The 15687-nt window shown below is 43.4% G+C and overlaps 1 long non-coding RNA gene across 1 annotated transcript; it reads right to left on the reverse strand.

The window, feature by feature from the left end:
- Positions 1-6379: 6379 nt before the first annotated feature.
- LOC146676710 (uncharacterized) lies at positions 6380-7094 on the reverse strand. Its single transcript, XR_014907230.1, has 3 exons — positions 6912-7094; positions 6633-6838; positions 6380-6553 (listed from the first exon to the last, which is right to left on the reverse strand). It is a non-coding gene; the product is annotated as an uncharacterized LOC146676710 (long non-coding RNA).
- Positions 7095-15687: the final 8593 nt, after the last annotated feature.

Below are 15687 nucleotides of genomic sequence, written 5' to 3' on the forward strand. Positions count from 1 at the left end.
ATTACATCATTTACCCATTTTTGGCCAAACAAGCAATTTCATGTAATATTCCTAGTTTCTAGTAGTGGCCTTTGATGGCTTACCTCACTCCAATGGACCAAAAGAATGAACCAATTATGACATAGGTTTGATCTTAAGGATCTAATAGTTTGTGTTTGTGCATGACATTGCGGTACAAACATGTATTTCCAAGATAGACTGGAATAAATAATGACACATCAAACATTACATAGGCTGCAGTGAATTTCTGTCGATGCAGGCTATCGAGCTTTGAGGTTCCCAGTCAAACTTTTACTGTTGTATTTTTCATAAAACCCAAAATATTAACTCTAAAAAACAAACAAAAAACGAAAACAAAACCCAATCATGGGACACTTTGCAGAGTTCAAACCTGCAGCTGCAGCTGCAGCGCAAACAACAACAAACACTGTTTGGAAACGTGTCCTGGAGTTTATGCAGGTGACTTTAAATATCCATGAAATCATCACATTCTCTGTAGGATTAAGCTCAGCTATTGAACGGCGTATATTTAGAAGTAGAGGCTTTAAAACCAAGTTAGTACATAACTTGTCACGTAACTTTGCCGACATTTGGCCGCATTTACTCTTCTTTTTAGAAGGAATCATTCATTTTTAGAAGGAATCGTTCGTTTTGGCACATTTTACCAAAATTACAGTGGCTGACTGTGTTCATTTACAATGAGACATTTTTAGAAATGGCGTCTTATAAGATGAAAAAAAATGGGGGAAAAATAAACCTGTCTCCACTTTGTTTGTTTGTTTTGTTGTTTTCTTCTCTTCCTCTCTCTCCCTCTCAAACCCCCCCCCCCCCCCAAAAAAAAAAAAAAAAAAAAAAAAAAAATCAAACCTGCAAGACACCCTTGTCCCTGATCCTCAGCCACTTCTGCCATTGATCTCAAGATACAGTAGTCTGAACCAGAGTGTGACCCACACCCTACCAACGAAATGAGAAGAAGGTGCAAAAGGCGCACCTCCAGGAGTGGAACAGCAGCTTGTACCAGGTCTACACCTGGTTTTTGTAGGCACACTTTCTACAAAGTGTGCCTACAAAAACCACTCTGTGGTTAGCACATCCTGCTGCTAATGAGGAAGCAGAAGCACACACTGGAATATAAATTTTGATCATTTTAATGGTCATTTCAGTGGTTATTTGGGCATTAAATGGCCTTTCTGGCCACTGTGATTTTCTTTTTGGCCACTCACCCCCCCCAAAAAAAAAAAAAAAATAATAAAGTAAAAATAAATCACAGTTACTGGTACTGACCTGCAATGATGATAATAAAATATTAGGTTTCATCATTCATATGCTAAAAAATGTGAACCTTATTGCTATTTTTGTCAGGGCTCTGTGTGCGGGCAGGCAGAGATGAGGATCCAAATGCAGGACTCGAACACAGAATTGAAACTCAAAAACCTCAGCTTTATTGCTGGCAGGAAAACAAACATGAAGTGATGATGGAACACTGAGACCAAGGACACACAGGCATAATCTGATGGTACGACGCGACACCGAGCATGGGAAAACACAGGGCTTATATACACAGGGTAGTAACGGGGGAATCGGCAACAGGAGGGAGACACAGCTGGGAGAGATCAGGGCTAACGAGACAGGGGGAACAAAGCTGCACACACTAACATCAGACAGGAACAAGAACCCTCAAAGTAAAACAGGAAACAAAACACACTTTACTAAGACACAGACTAGACAGAGACAGACTTGACACTGACCAAAGGCTACTAAATGATAATCATAATCACAACAGTATCAGATCATAAATCATAATATAGAAAAACACCAAGATAACTGAAACACCAAGTACCAGAGAAACAAAGGAAAATCCATGATGCAAAAGTACCAAAACATAATGAACTCAAAATACTGGGTCCAACGGACCCAGAACCGTGACAGTACCCCCCCTCTAAGGGCTGACTCCCAACAGCCCCAAACAAAAAAAAGCACAACAAAGCACCAGGCCAGGGCGGGTGGAGGGGGTCCAGGATGGAGGGACAGAGCCCAAACAAAAAAAAAAAAAAAAAAAAACAAGGAGCACCAGAGTCCAAAAAACGCAGGAGAGCATATCAAAAACAAAACGAAACCAGAGCTCACCAAGAGTCCACAAAAAGTTCAGGGGGCCGACCGTGCACGCGGCAACGGCGGCGACGGGCGTACAGTTCTGGAGGCCGACCGTGCACACGGCAACGGCGGCGACGGGCGAACAGTTCCGGAGGCCGACCACTTGGAAGGCAGTGGCGGCCACTGAGCAGGTTCGGAGGGCCGCTGCGATGCCAGCGGCGGCGACAAACCCTTTCCGGAGGCCGTCCCCGAAGGCCATGATGCCACCTTAGAGGCCCGGAAAACGGCCGGCAGAGGCGAGGCGGAACGGGTCAAGCTGGCTCTGACGGCGGCGTGGCAACCACAGGACCAGGCATGGATGAAGACACGGAGGCCGGACCAGGCGTGGATGAAGACACGGAGGCCGGACCAGGCGTGGATGAAGACACGGAGGCCGGACCAGGCGTGGATGCGGCTGCGGAACCTGACGGCAGCGGGACGGCTGCGGAACCTGACGGCAGCGGGACGGCTGCAGGTGATGATGTAAAAGTCGCGGGGGACGATTCAGCAGGTGATGGCTGAACCAATTTCCCCGGACCATCAGCAGGTGTGAGGATGGGCTGGCTGGGTCCCCCAGGACCCTCAGCTAACGAGGCGTGGTGCTGGGTGGGCTCCTCAGACCCTCCAGCAGACGTGGCGTGAGGCTGGACGGGCTCCTTGGGCCCTCCAGCAGACGTGGCTTGAGGCTGGACGGGCTCCTCGGGCCCTCCAGCAGACGAAACATGAGGCTGGCTGGGTTCTCCCGAACCCCCAGCAGACGAAACATGAGGCTGGCTGGGTTCTCCCGAACCCCCAGCAGACGAAACTTGAGGCTGGCTGGGTTCTCCCGAACCCCCAGCAGACGAAACTTGAGGCCGGCTGGGTTCACCCGAACCCCCAGCAGACGAAACTTGAGGCTGGACGGGCTCCTCGGGCCCTCCAGCTGGAGTAGATGCAGGGCCAGAGGCAATAGGGACCCCTGACTGAGGGTGGAGATGAGAGGCTGATTTAGCAGAAGACAAAGCTAACGATTCCTGCACTAGCTGCGCTACTGACTGGGCCATGGACCGTAATAAAGTCTGCAAAAAGTCTGATTGAGGTAGCGACTGAGCCATGGATAACTGAACTTGAGGTGATAGTGGTGGTGGTGGTGGAGTTGGTGACTGGGCTACAGACGGCTGCTGACCAGGTGACACTGGAAACTGTGCTACAGACGGCTGCTGACCGGAAAACTGAGCTGAAGGTGGCTGCTGACCGGAAAACTGAGCTGAAGGTGGCTGCTGACCGGAAAACTGAGCTGAAGGTGGCTGCTGATCGGAAAACTGAGCTGAAGGTGGCTGCTGATCGGAAAACTGAGCTGAAGGTGGCTGCTGATCGGAAAGCTGAGCTGGGAACTGCCATAAAGGTTGTAGTGATGGTGGTTGTGATGGTGACTGAGCTAATCCTCCTGAGCCTTCTGAACACGACAAAAACTGCTGGAAGGGCTCACCTGAGCCTCCAGCTGACACAGGAACGGGTGCCGGCACCAGCTGAACACCAAACCCTTCCACCCGAGGAACTGAAATGGGTGGAGGGGAACGCTGGGCCCGAGCTACCCTAGGAGCAGAAACAGGAGGAGCGAGAAGCTCAGGAATGGTCTCAAAATGCCCAATATTGCCAACTGGGTCTGGGCATATAGTCTTAGCAGAGTGGGCAACCTCAGAAACATTCAACCGGGACACAGAACAGTCCCTGGGAAGAGCCACGGTCTTAATAGACTGTAGAGAGGTGCAACTAGAGTCCTTAAATGTCCTTGGGGAACAGACAGCCCCTTCCTTCAGAAAGCCTGAGTTACAGCCTGCAATTTCTGTCCCTACCAACTGCCTGCGCCCTTGCTGAACAGTACATGGTTGAAAGGCTGGCTTAGAAACATTAACCACCCCCCTTTCAGCTGACTTGAAAACAGAACTTGAAGCCTCCGGAAATTTCACAGCAGTTCGAACATTTCTCCCCCCAGATTTAAGTGGAGTAGTCTTATTCATTTTAACACTAGGTTCAGATTGGGCAGAATGAAAACCGGTTCTTAAATCCTCAGAGCAGGGGTTCACAGGGTTAACAAACACAGACTCAACTACCTTTAAGTTAGTGGATTTAGATTCACTTGAATGGCAGGTAGTCTTCAGAATCTTAGGGGTGGATTTATTGTTTGTTACGTTCATGAGTTCAGGAGGTGCATGAGATAGATAGTCTTTGTTGCTCACCACTGCTGACTGTCCAGAGGAAGCGGAGCGACGGCTGCGTGAGCGTCGCTCACTCTGGGAAGAGGGAGATAAGCCAGACTGCGAATCCTCCTGCAGACCGGGCCGAAAGTCTTTCGGTGGGCCGGGCTGGGACGAAGAGGCGGGAAGTTTGTGTAGCTCCGAACGTGGAAGTCCCAAAAACAAAGCAAAGGATTGCAGTGGAGTAAGCCCAGTGTCTTCCACCACATAATCCTTCTTTCGTCGCTGCTTGCCCCTCCTGCAGGGCCTGAATTCTGAGAGCAGCGGTGGAGTGACGCCAGAAAACGGAGGAGCTACTGCCGTCGAGGGAGAGCACTTGGCCCCTCGCATCCCTGACGGAACAGCTGATGGAACGGCGGTAGCCATCGCAGTTTGGAAGCTGTGGGGCCCACCCAGAGCCAAACGAGACCCATCGAATGGTGACTCGTGCTCCCAGGCACACCTAGCCCCCTGCCTCTCCCTCTCCTTGAGGAAGGTGGAGACTGCGGGTCGCCGATACCATACGGAGTCTGCTGGATCCATTACTGGTCGCGTCGTTCTGTCAGGGCTCTGTGTGCGGGCAGGCAGAGATGAGGATCCAAATGCAGGACTCGAACACAGAATTGAAACTCAAAAACCTCAGCTTTATTGCTGGCAGGAAAACAAACATGAAGTGATGATGGAACACTGAGACCAAGGACACACAGGCATAATCTGATGGTACGACGCGACACCGAGCATGGGAAAACACAGGGCTTATATACACAGGGTAGTAACGGGGGAATCGGCAACAGGAGGGAGACACAGCTGGGAGAGATCAGGGCTAACGAGACAGGGGGAACAAAGCTGCACACACTAACATCAGACAGGAACAAGAACCCTCAAAGTAAAACAGGAAACAAAACACACTTTACTAAGACACAGACTAGACAGAGACAGACTTGACACTGACCAAAGGCTACTAAATGATAATCATAATCACAACAGTATCAGATCATAAATCATAATATAGAAAAACACCAAGATAACTGAAACACCAAGTACCAGAGAAACATAAAGGAAAATCCATGATGCAAAAGTACCAAAACATAATGAACTCAAAATACTGGGTCCAACGGACCCAGAACAGTGACAATTTTCCCCCAAAAGTGTAGCAATAATACATAATCTGACTGATATTCAAAGGGTATAATATCTGAATTTGAATTGTATTTTGGTTTTCATGACTAGGACCGGTGCTAATTTAAAAAAATAAAGTCAATGAAAGTAGAAAAATGTTTTAATATATTTGAATTTTATAGTATTTTGCAAACATAAACAAGGTGTGGCCATTTTTGGCCACGAACAAGCTGTTAGGGAGTTTTTATGTTTTTGCTCTCCCTGCACAAAAATAACAATGCATTATAACAAATGTTGATGTGAATCAATTACATGCCCCAGACTCTACTATTAATAATACAAGAAATTCCTGTAGCAATGCAAATATATAAAATTGTGAGATTTGAGGTCGTCTTCCAGCTAGTGCAGTGGACAAACAAACTGGCGTTTAAAGGGTTAAAAATTTAAGTAATAACTATTTTATATTTATGAAAAGAACTGACGTTAGTTAAAAGCTTTATGCAGAAAAAATGGCAAAAAAACATAAAAATAATAAAAATTACAAACCTAATCTGTTGGTGGCCACTTTTGGCCACGAACAAGCTGAAAGGGTGGTGATTTTGAACAAACCCAGAGGGTTAAGTATCTAAGTGATCCTGGCCCCAGTGATGGGTGAATCGTCTCCCTCATCCTCAGATTCTGAATCCTCTGTAAAAGGCATGGTATATGGTTAGGGTGGTGTTTGAAATACTCCTTCCACTGCCAGGCTATATCTGAAGTTGAGTATATGCTACAGCTACCATCAAAGCCACCTGACGGTACCCATGAGCTGACTCTGAAGCCCCACAGACTAACCAAGCCTGATAGGTGTCACGGCGACGGATGGCCGGTACTGAATAGGACTCAGGTGCAGAAACCCAGAGCGGAGACAGTAGATGATTTAACAGTTTATTACGGTTAAGTGCAAGGGGGAAAAAAAGGGAAACGTGGCAAAGACAGAAAATGACGAGACGTGGAGCCTTGGTGTGGCGTGCCCAGGGGAACGTGGCTAGGGCGAGGGAACGAGGCCTGAGAAGTGGAACGGAGCTGAGTGGGGAACAGTCACACTGAGGGGAGAGGATATAGGAGTTAGGCAGGTAGTGAAGGCAGCTCAGAAGTGGCCAGTATAAGAGCAGCAATTCTTACTTGCAGTTAGGGACCTGGAGTGTTTGAGAGGGGGATGATGAAGATCCAGGGGAGGCTGAGTGGCGTGGAAAGGCTGACCTGAGATCCGGGGCTCCAGATGGAGTGTGATGGCAGGAGGGCAGGCAGGTGAGGCACAGAGGGATTTCCAAAATGATCACTAGGTATCCCGAGTCCGGAGGTGGAGTGAGCCAGGGTGGGTACAGCAACTGTTGTACAAAAGAGTCTTTGTTAGTAAGATAAATCACAGCGAGAATTTGAAACACAAGACCTGTTACCAACATGGGTTGATGACGAACTGGCAGTGAGTGAACATCGATGTGTGGTTTAAATCCCTCTGGCTTGATAGCCTGCAATAGGCTCCAGGTGTGCAGGAGCTGGAGTTGGCCCTGCCCAGGGGCGGATCCCAGGTCAGTTCAGGAGCCTAATGGAAACTCCAGCCACCCACCGTAGACCATGACAATAGGACTCCTTCTTCATCTTGATGGCTCCTTTCACCTCTGCTGTCAACCATCTATTTTGAGGATTACCACCACAACCGGCAAGGACAACCTTGCAGCTGAAGCTACTTGCAACTTTCTCAACAGCTTGATGCAGAACATGGTCTATTTAGATTTAGTGTCTCCAGTCTCCCTCAGAATTCTGCTGATGTTCCTGATCCAGGAGTTGAAGATTGGGCCGGGCCTCCCCCGGTGTTTGCTGTAGACAAACTGTGGTTTGCACAGAAGTCCAATAACAAAACATTTGTGAGATCACACAGTAATGTTAGAAGGCCGGGCTCACAGTCCCTGTGCTAATTCATTCAAAGGTGTTCTGTAACCAAACAAACATCCATGTCTTTATGAACCTTACTTTGTGAACTGCTGCACAATCATATTGGAACATGAAGGGTCTATTCCCTAAATCGTCAGCACGATGCTGGGATCATAAAACTGTCCAAAATGTGATAATGCTGAAGCATTAGGAGTTTCTTTCCCTGGAGCTAAGGGCAGAGCCAATGCATCCGACGCCTGAATGCAGTTGCTTGGCAATGGTAAACCATTCCATGACGCTCTCCATCCACTCTACTTGGCTAATTTGAAGGCCATATGAATTTCAGAGGTGTGTAGCTACTGACTCTGAGACCTCTGTGCACTATGCACCTAAGCATGACCTAGCTCATGAATACACTCTATGATTTTATGTGGCCTACAACCTTTTGTCTGAGTTGCTGTTGTTGTCTTTACCAGCATAAAAAGTATTTATTTGACAACACTCACTGTAAAGATCAATACTGAGAACAATGGGAAAGTCCAAGGAACTCAGTGAAGATCTTAAAATGGCAACTGTAGATTTACACAAGGTGGGAAAGTCTTTTTGACCCATTTCTAAACAACTGCGCATCCCAAGATCCTCAGTTCAAATAAGCATGTGTAAATGCAAGTTATTTAGATATCTCACCACTTTTCCAAGGTCTTGAAGAAGACCCAAAACTTTCTGTCATGGTCCTGGGTAGGGATGGGTATCGTTTAGGTTTTATCTGATACCGGTGCCAAATCGGTACTTTTGAAATGGTGCCGGTGCTCAAACGGTGCTCAAACCGGTGCTTAAAGAATGGAGAACACAAAATTGGTCCAAAAACCTCTCATGTTCAGCTGGTTTTTGTAAAAAGATAACAGCCTTTTCTGCAGCTATGGGGCATATATGGTATCACTCTTGGCTGGAAGCACTGCTTAAACAATGGAAAAAACACAAACTTTGTCCAAAAACCTCTCATGTTTAGCTGATTCCCTCTTTTTCTTTGGTCATTTTAGCCTTTTTGGCCAGGGTGAAGGGAGTATCTGCCATCAAACAAGAAGACAGCCGCATGTAGCTATGATGATGTTTGCTAGTTCACCTTACATGCATTAATGTAATAACGTGGTTAGCCTACTCAACGTAAATTACACACGAACAACATTAAGCTACTCACGCAGAGAAGAACGGCTGCTGCTGCATCATCATCCTCATCATTACTGCTACACTGGCAGGGCTAGGGGCCAGGACTCTCCTCTTCGGGTTCTTGGGGGATGTTGCTAACTCCGGGTCCGATAACAGGCACCACACCCGCAGTAGATGTGCTCGGTGTGAGGTCTCGCAGCAAGCTATCAAATACGGCGCATTTCTTGGCTTTTTAAAAAAAACGCTATGCGTCGCCAGGTGTTTCATCGGATTTGAGGTGTTACCTCCTTTGACAGTATCACAGTATCAGCTTAAAGCACTTGTTGCAGGCTGCTGAGTTTGCATATTTTGCTGTGAAGTACAGCCAGACTTTGACCGCTTTGCCTTGGACATTTTTAATCTGTAGCTCTGCTCTAAAAGAACGTACGTACCTGGACCCGCCTACTATCCTCGGAAACGTAAAATGATTGGCTAGAAGTGTATCACAGCTCAGGAAAAAAAAGCACCGAAATAAAGCACCGAAATGTGCGCTGCTTTTCGGTCTGGTTACTACTGTTTATGTCAGAACCGGTGCCATCATGGCACCGGACACTGGTACCCATCCCTAGTCCTGGGTCGTGCGACCCAGTGTTTTGTGTTTAGTCTATTTTGATGTTTATTGTTTGTTTAGGTTCATTAAGTTATTCCAGCTCATTTGTAATTATATTACCCTTGTATTAAGCCTCCCTTGCCCTTCATGTGTTTATGTCTGTGTGTCTTGTGTTGTCAAGTTCATGCTGTCGCTTCTGTCATCTTCCCCTGTACTCCGTCTCCCTGGTTCGTGCGTCTACCTGTCATGCGTCATGTCTGCGTGGTTATGTTTAGTTCATGTCATGTCTAATCTCCATGTTTCCTGTTTTACTTTGAAAGTCTGTATTCAGTGTCAGTGTATTTAGTTGCACCTCTCCTGTCCTGTCGTTAGGTTCATGTGTGTCAGCTGTGCTCCCATGTGTGGCCACTTCCCCTGATCATCCCTCATGTGCATTTAGTCTCTGTGTTTCATGTAGTCTGTGTCGTGTCGTCTGTGTTCCCACCCTCCGTGTTTCCATGCCCAGTCTTTTGTATCCCCAGCCATAGCATAGTTTGTTCCCAGTTTAGGTTTGTTTAGTTACTGCTCTTGTGCTGGCCTCTTTCTTGTTTGTTTCTTTTGTGATCATCAGCCACAATAAAAGGCTCGCTTTTGTTTAAGTTCACTCCCGTATCCTCACTTGTGTTCGCACCTGGGTCCACCACACACATCTCCGCACGGTCTGTCTTCACAAACCGTGACACTTTCACCCTGGGGTGAAAGGAAATTCAAAAGAATGTTAGGATGTCCAAAAACAACCCATACACCATTAAGGCTCAAGCCAACCATGAACTGGGAACTGCTGGAAAACCTGAAATTTGCAGTCCCCTAAATGGACAAGCCAAATGCATTCTTTTGATTGAATCATTAGTTATTATTAATCTCTGGCTCACCACCAATGCGCAGCAGATGGCTCCCCCACCTTGAGCCTGGTTCTGCTGGAGGTTTCTTCCTGTTAAAATTGAGTTTTTCCTCCCAACTGTTGCTCAAAGGGGCTCGTCTAATTTTTGTGATTTTCTCCCTATTATTGTACCTTATTATAAACAGCACTTTGAGATGCTGTTGTTGTTGCTGTTATTATTGCTATATAAATAAAATTGAATTGAATACAACTGTTTTATATAACTGTGTATAATGGGTCCACTGCATTAACTGTCAGCCAGATATCTATAATCAAACAGCATCTTGGTTTTCTTGGATCTCGGGTATCTCGGTGTTGCCATGTCTCTAGAGCAACACTCTAGACAGTTAATTAGGAACAGCCTTTTTCAGCTAAGAATCATCTCTAAACTGCAAACGTTTTTGTCTATATCTGAGTTAGAAATGATTATTCACGCTTTTATTTCTTCTCGCTTAGATAATTGTAACAGTCTTTTTCTTTGTTTGAGCAAAAATAATCTTGGCCGTCTCCAGTTGGTCCAGCTGCCTCAAGGCTTTTAACAAAGACATGAAAAAGAGAGCATATTACACCAGTGTTACGCTCATTACACTGGCTTCCAGTGCATTTTAGAATTGATTTTAAACTTTCAGTACGGACTTTTAAAGCTTTGAATCATGACGCTCCTGCCTATATTTCTGATCTCTTAGAACGTCACACTCCCTCTCGCAGCCTGAGATCATCTATCAAAGGCGGTTGGTAGTTCCCCGAACACATTTTACAGCCAGAGGTGATCTTTTAGAGCGGTGCCCCCAGGTTGAGGAATTCTCTCCCTCCATCTCTACGCTGCCTTAATTGTATTTATTCTTTTAAACATCATCTTAAGACTCATTTATTTAGACTAGCTTTTAATTAGATTTGCACTGCATGTTTGATTGCACTGTTTTATGTTTATCTGTTTTATATTACTGTGAAACACTTTGTATTTTTATCCTGTGAAGAGTGCTATATCAATCAATAAAGTAAAGCAATTTAAAAAAATCACATGGTCAATTAATATTCCCTAAAGCTGAGAAACAAAAGTCACTACAGTTTTAAGATGTAGTGAGATGAATGCTTACAATTAATGGATCTTTTGTCATCAATCCATCCATCATCCATTCATTCAATTTCAGCTTTAAATGTATCCTGTTTTGTCCCAGTTGACAGCTGGAAAACTTCCATTGTCTCTTGACCCAGGTCTATAACTATAGCTTTATCAGAAAGGAGAGTTTAAACCTCATCTTAAAAGTAGAGATAACATCTTTCTCCCAAATCCAAACTGATAACTTTTCAGCAGGAAGTCTTCATATCTGATGGCTTTGGCTCCCGTGTGACTTGTAGAAAATCTAGAAACTACAAAGCATTTTTTTTAGAACCTGATGAAATTAAAAATAAATGAATAATTTAATTTTTGCAAACTATTCCTTAAAAATATATTTTTAATTTGTGTGTGTGTGTGTGTGTGTGTGTGTGTGTGTGATATGGCTGATAATTAACATTGTGTTTGTTATTGTACAACAGCATTAGTTCATTAGAAAATAAAATCAGCGGTAACTATCGTACTATAGGACTATGGTGCTTTAGTCTCCATTCTATCCTCCCTGCATAAACAGAGGATGAAAGGAGGATAACTTTATAGTAGAAAGAGCTTTTTACCTCCATGTCTATGCTCTCCTTTGCGGTAATTTGGTATGCAGAGTATGAAAACATACTTGGTTATCCATTTTTAGGCAACAATCATGTGATTTCTGGCAATTAAAGTCAAGTTTATAGTAATACAATAGCTGTTACTGGTGTTGTATATAATATATATTTTTTTAATATCTCCATATTTGTCTCTTCACTCCTTCATCTTCTCTCATTCTTTTCCTCCTCCCCCGCTCCCTGATGGCAGTATCCTACATACAAGCTGTGGTGTTCTACTTATTTCCATTTTTCTTTTCTTCACTGGAAGTAATAAATGGCTGGGTTGCTGGAGAGATCTTTTATTCTATAATGATAAGGGCTGCTATTGTGTGTTTTTCCTTTCCTGTAGGGTTCTGATACAAATGAGTTATTAGACCCTGGTAAAATACCAGGGTCCATATTATTAGCCCTTATGGAGCCATAGCACCAACTACTGATGTGCAATGATGTGCTCTAGTGAGAACTGAAGGTTGACTTCCAATTTACACAAATTATAAACTCTTTGCTAAAAGCAAAGATTTGAGCTGTAATTTAAGGAAGCATCGTGTCAAAGGAAGAAAAAAAAGAAAATGGTACATAAAGAAAGAACAAAGCAGCAGATGGATATGCAAAGTTAACACAACGTTAACACAAAGTGTCAAGAACTGACATGACATGACCGAACGGGCCTAGCAGAGGTAGGAAGTGGAAGATTTCAAAGACTCTGGAAATGAAACTACTGAGAGATGTTTCTCCAGAACAACTGTGAACACACCAGTGAAAGACTTAAGCAAGTCAGGAACTGCAGCCTCAAACAAGACAAACACTAGAACCTGCACAGGAATAGACTACAAGGTTATAGACTAAGACAATCTCCACTTCTGCAGAAGGCACACCTTCAAACAAGTATAGTAAGGACAACCTGGAGAAAAATTCTGCATACTAAAAATGCATCCTTTGGTTAATCAGAGAAAACTGGAGCTCTTTGGCTAAAGAAACACTGCTTATATTTTAAAAAAAAAAAGAGAGAGAGGTGCACAACCCAAAGGACACCATACCTACAATGAAACAAGTTGATGGAGTGATATACTGTGAGGATGCTACTGGAATGAGCAATCCTGTCACGATGGAAAGAATTTTGAACAAAAGGAGTACATGCAAAGATTTTGAAAGAATATCTCAAGCAGAAATTGCTCCTTGTGAAAAACTACCACTTGAAGACCAAAGTGAACATTATTAACTGGCTTGCATAAAGATCTAACTTGAATCCCTTTGAGAATATGTGGAGTGAACAAAAGACCAAGGTTGATAAAAATATTTCTCTTTCCCCTACCAAATCTGCTTCTCCACCATTTGCATTTTACTACTTCCTCCACTGCTAACAATTTTGGCGACGCTTCGACAGGCCACCACGTTTGGACCATAGAGGCCTACCCACCTTATCTTAGCGCTTAAGATCCTATCAACTTTTTTAAGATCACTTGCTCCTCATTTACAGACACTATTGCTCCATTTAAACTGAGGAAGCTCCGGCCTAAACAGTCAACCTTGATGAATGACATCATTAGAGCTCTTAGAAGGGAACGCAGAAAATCAGACAGAAAGTCGAAGTGGGACAAACTTCAAGTTCCTTTTGAAATCTTGAAAAACTATCTTGTGAAATATCAAGAATCTTTAAACGCTGCAAAAAAAATGTTTCCCTCCTATCACAGCATCAACTGTTTTCTCTGCCTCCTTCTATACAGTTCAGAATACCTCTGCTGTCAGATGCGAAGAATTCCTACAATTCTTTACTAGTAAAGTTAGAATATTAGGAGCGGCATTCCCACTTTGTGATTCCGATTCTTTTGCCTGCTTATCTCATCTGACCTGTCTTGTAAAGATGATTTCCTCCATGAAAACCACAACCTGGGCACTAGACACTGTTCCTCCACACTTCTGAAAGACATTGTTGATCCAAGCATCCTGTCTATCATGCCATCCAGAGTAACTACACTGTAAAAAAAATCCGTAAAAATACAGTACAATCTACTGTATAATCGTGAAGGAATTTTCCCTATTAGTCATTTACAGGTATTTTTGTGTATTTCTCAACTACTGCAATGCTTTGTGGGAAAAAGAACCCGAAAAGGAGGGAAAAGTAAGCGCAAGAGCAGCCATTAGGCTTCTTTCAGGTTTCATCTGGACATTGGACTCTGATGTTGGAGAAACTGCCTTCAAATTTCTGTGGTAAGTATTAAAACTCATGTTTCCTTTTATTAAAATAATGTTTTTCAAAAGACTCCGCGTTTTTATTTAGAAAGAATTGTTAATTTATTTGTTAACTGGTTTCAGCTGTCTCCAGACAAGTCAGGAATATTTTGCTGACTCATTTTTTAAAATAATTGTTATTTAGGTTTAACATGACTTAAGCTTTCCATTTTAGTAAATGTTAAAATAATTTTTACTGTGATTCCATCAGTTTTGCCCTTCAGTGGCTGAACCAGTTTTCATAAATATTATAGTTAGCTGTCTGTGTCTCTCTGGGTATTACACAGCTGTGACTGCTAACTAGCTAATTAGCAAAAGTCAGCGATGTGGATAACTCGGAAAAGTGAGAACTTCATGATCCTAGAAATTATTCTAGGACTCTAATACCTACTGTATCAATACCTTTACAGTTGGCTCTATGGTACACTTTAAAGGGTTTCAGGCAAAGTTACACTGACCCTAGTTTAAGCCGGTTCTGCCTCATTCTTGCTGGCCATGCTGGTATTCTCTGTGCCTTCATCTGCGTGGTGACTGTAAGCGCCATTTATAGTTACTTGATGTTTTTATTTGAGGTCATTTGTTTGATGCATATTCTGAAATTTTATGTTTGAGAATAATGTATATCATTTCAGTTTATTTTGAAAAGTCTCAAGAGAAACTTGAGCTTTATTGTGAAAGGTTTATGTGGAAAATAAACAAGCGGACGGCGGAGCCACACAATGGTTTTACCGTCATTGTTGGTAACGAAAGTATGCGTAAGAGAAGGACAGTCACTTGTCCGTCCATAGTGTGGTTATTGTAAGTATAAGAGAAAGAGAGAACTTTAAGAAATAATATAGCCACTACAGTGACCATCAAAACCATGAAAAAATATTGCCGTAAACAGTTTATTTTGCAACACCACAAAACAAACAATAGTGTATAATATGAAACGATAGACATTTTTATATCGTCATCTGATATATATATCGTCATATCGCACAGCCCCAATCCTTTTTTTGTTAACTCATTCACTGCCATTGACGTCTATAGCCGTCAATGGCAGTGAATGAGTCAATGGGTTTAACTCATTCACTGCCAATGGCTGGCAGTGAATGAGTTAATGTTGTTTATGTTCTAGGTAAAAAAAAAATTATAAAATGACAAACTTTTTAAAAAATGTCTTGTTGTTTCTCTTTTTTGCCTCAGAATAAATTGCGACTAGTCTCAATGGCTGACATGGAGGAGCAACACAGCGACACGTTAACCCCGACTGCTGCAGTTCCTGTATGAACTGAGCAACTCTGAAAATCCAAGGAAAAGCTGAGTGTATTTTATTTAAAGCTCAGATGGACCTTGATGTACTAACATGCAGGCTGCATTCAGGACTTTGTCACACTGGTATATGAAGAGCGGTAACAAGACTTTGTAGTAATTTGTCTTACTATTGTCTTATTTGTTGTGATTTAGGGTGTGTGCGCACAAGCAGAGGTTTTTGTTTGTAACTGTAACCTCGTTTTCAGAGTCTTGTCTAATATTTAATGGTCATGAAATATGTCAGACTTTGTCCTCTACTAAAACAGCTAAGAGCATTTGAACACCGTGGAGAGAAAGGTGTGCATTAAGGATTTTGAACTATGATGTTTAAGTGTTGTCACTGCTGAGGATTCGTGGACACAGATCCTTATTCACTACGCTGCAGTTTACAGTTTAACTTT

Source organism: Rhamphochromis longiceps, linkage group LG2 (genome assembly GCF_057381845.1).
Source record: "Rhamphochromis longiceps isolate RC_006_pf linkage group LG2, R_longiceps_female_GT1.1, whole genome shotgun sequence".
Taxonomy (NCBI): domain Eukaryota; kingdom Metazoa; phylum Chordata; class Actinopteri; order Cichliformes; family Cichlidae; genus Rhamphochromis; species Rhamphochromis longiceps.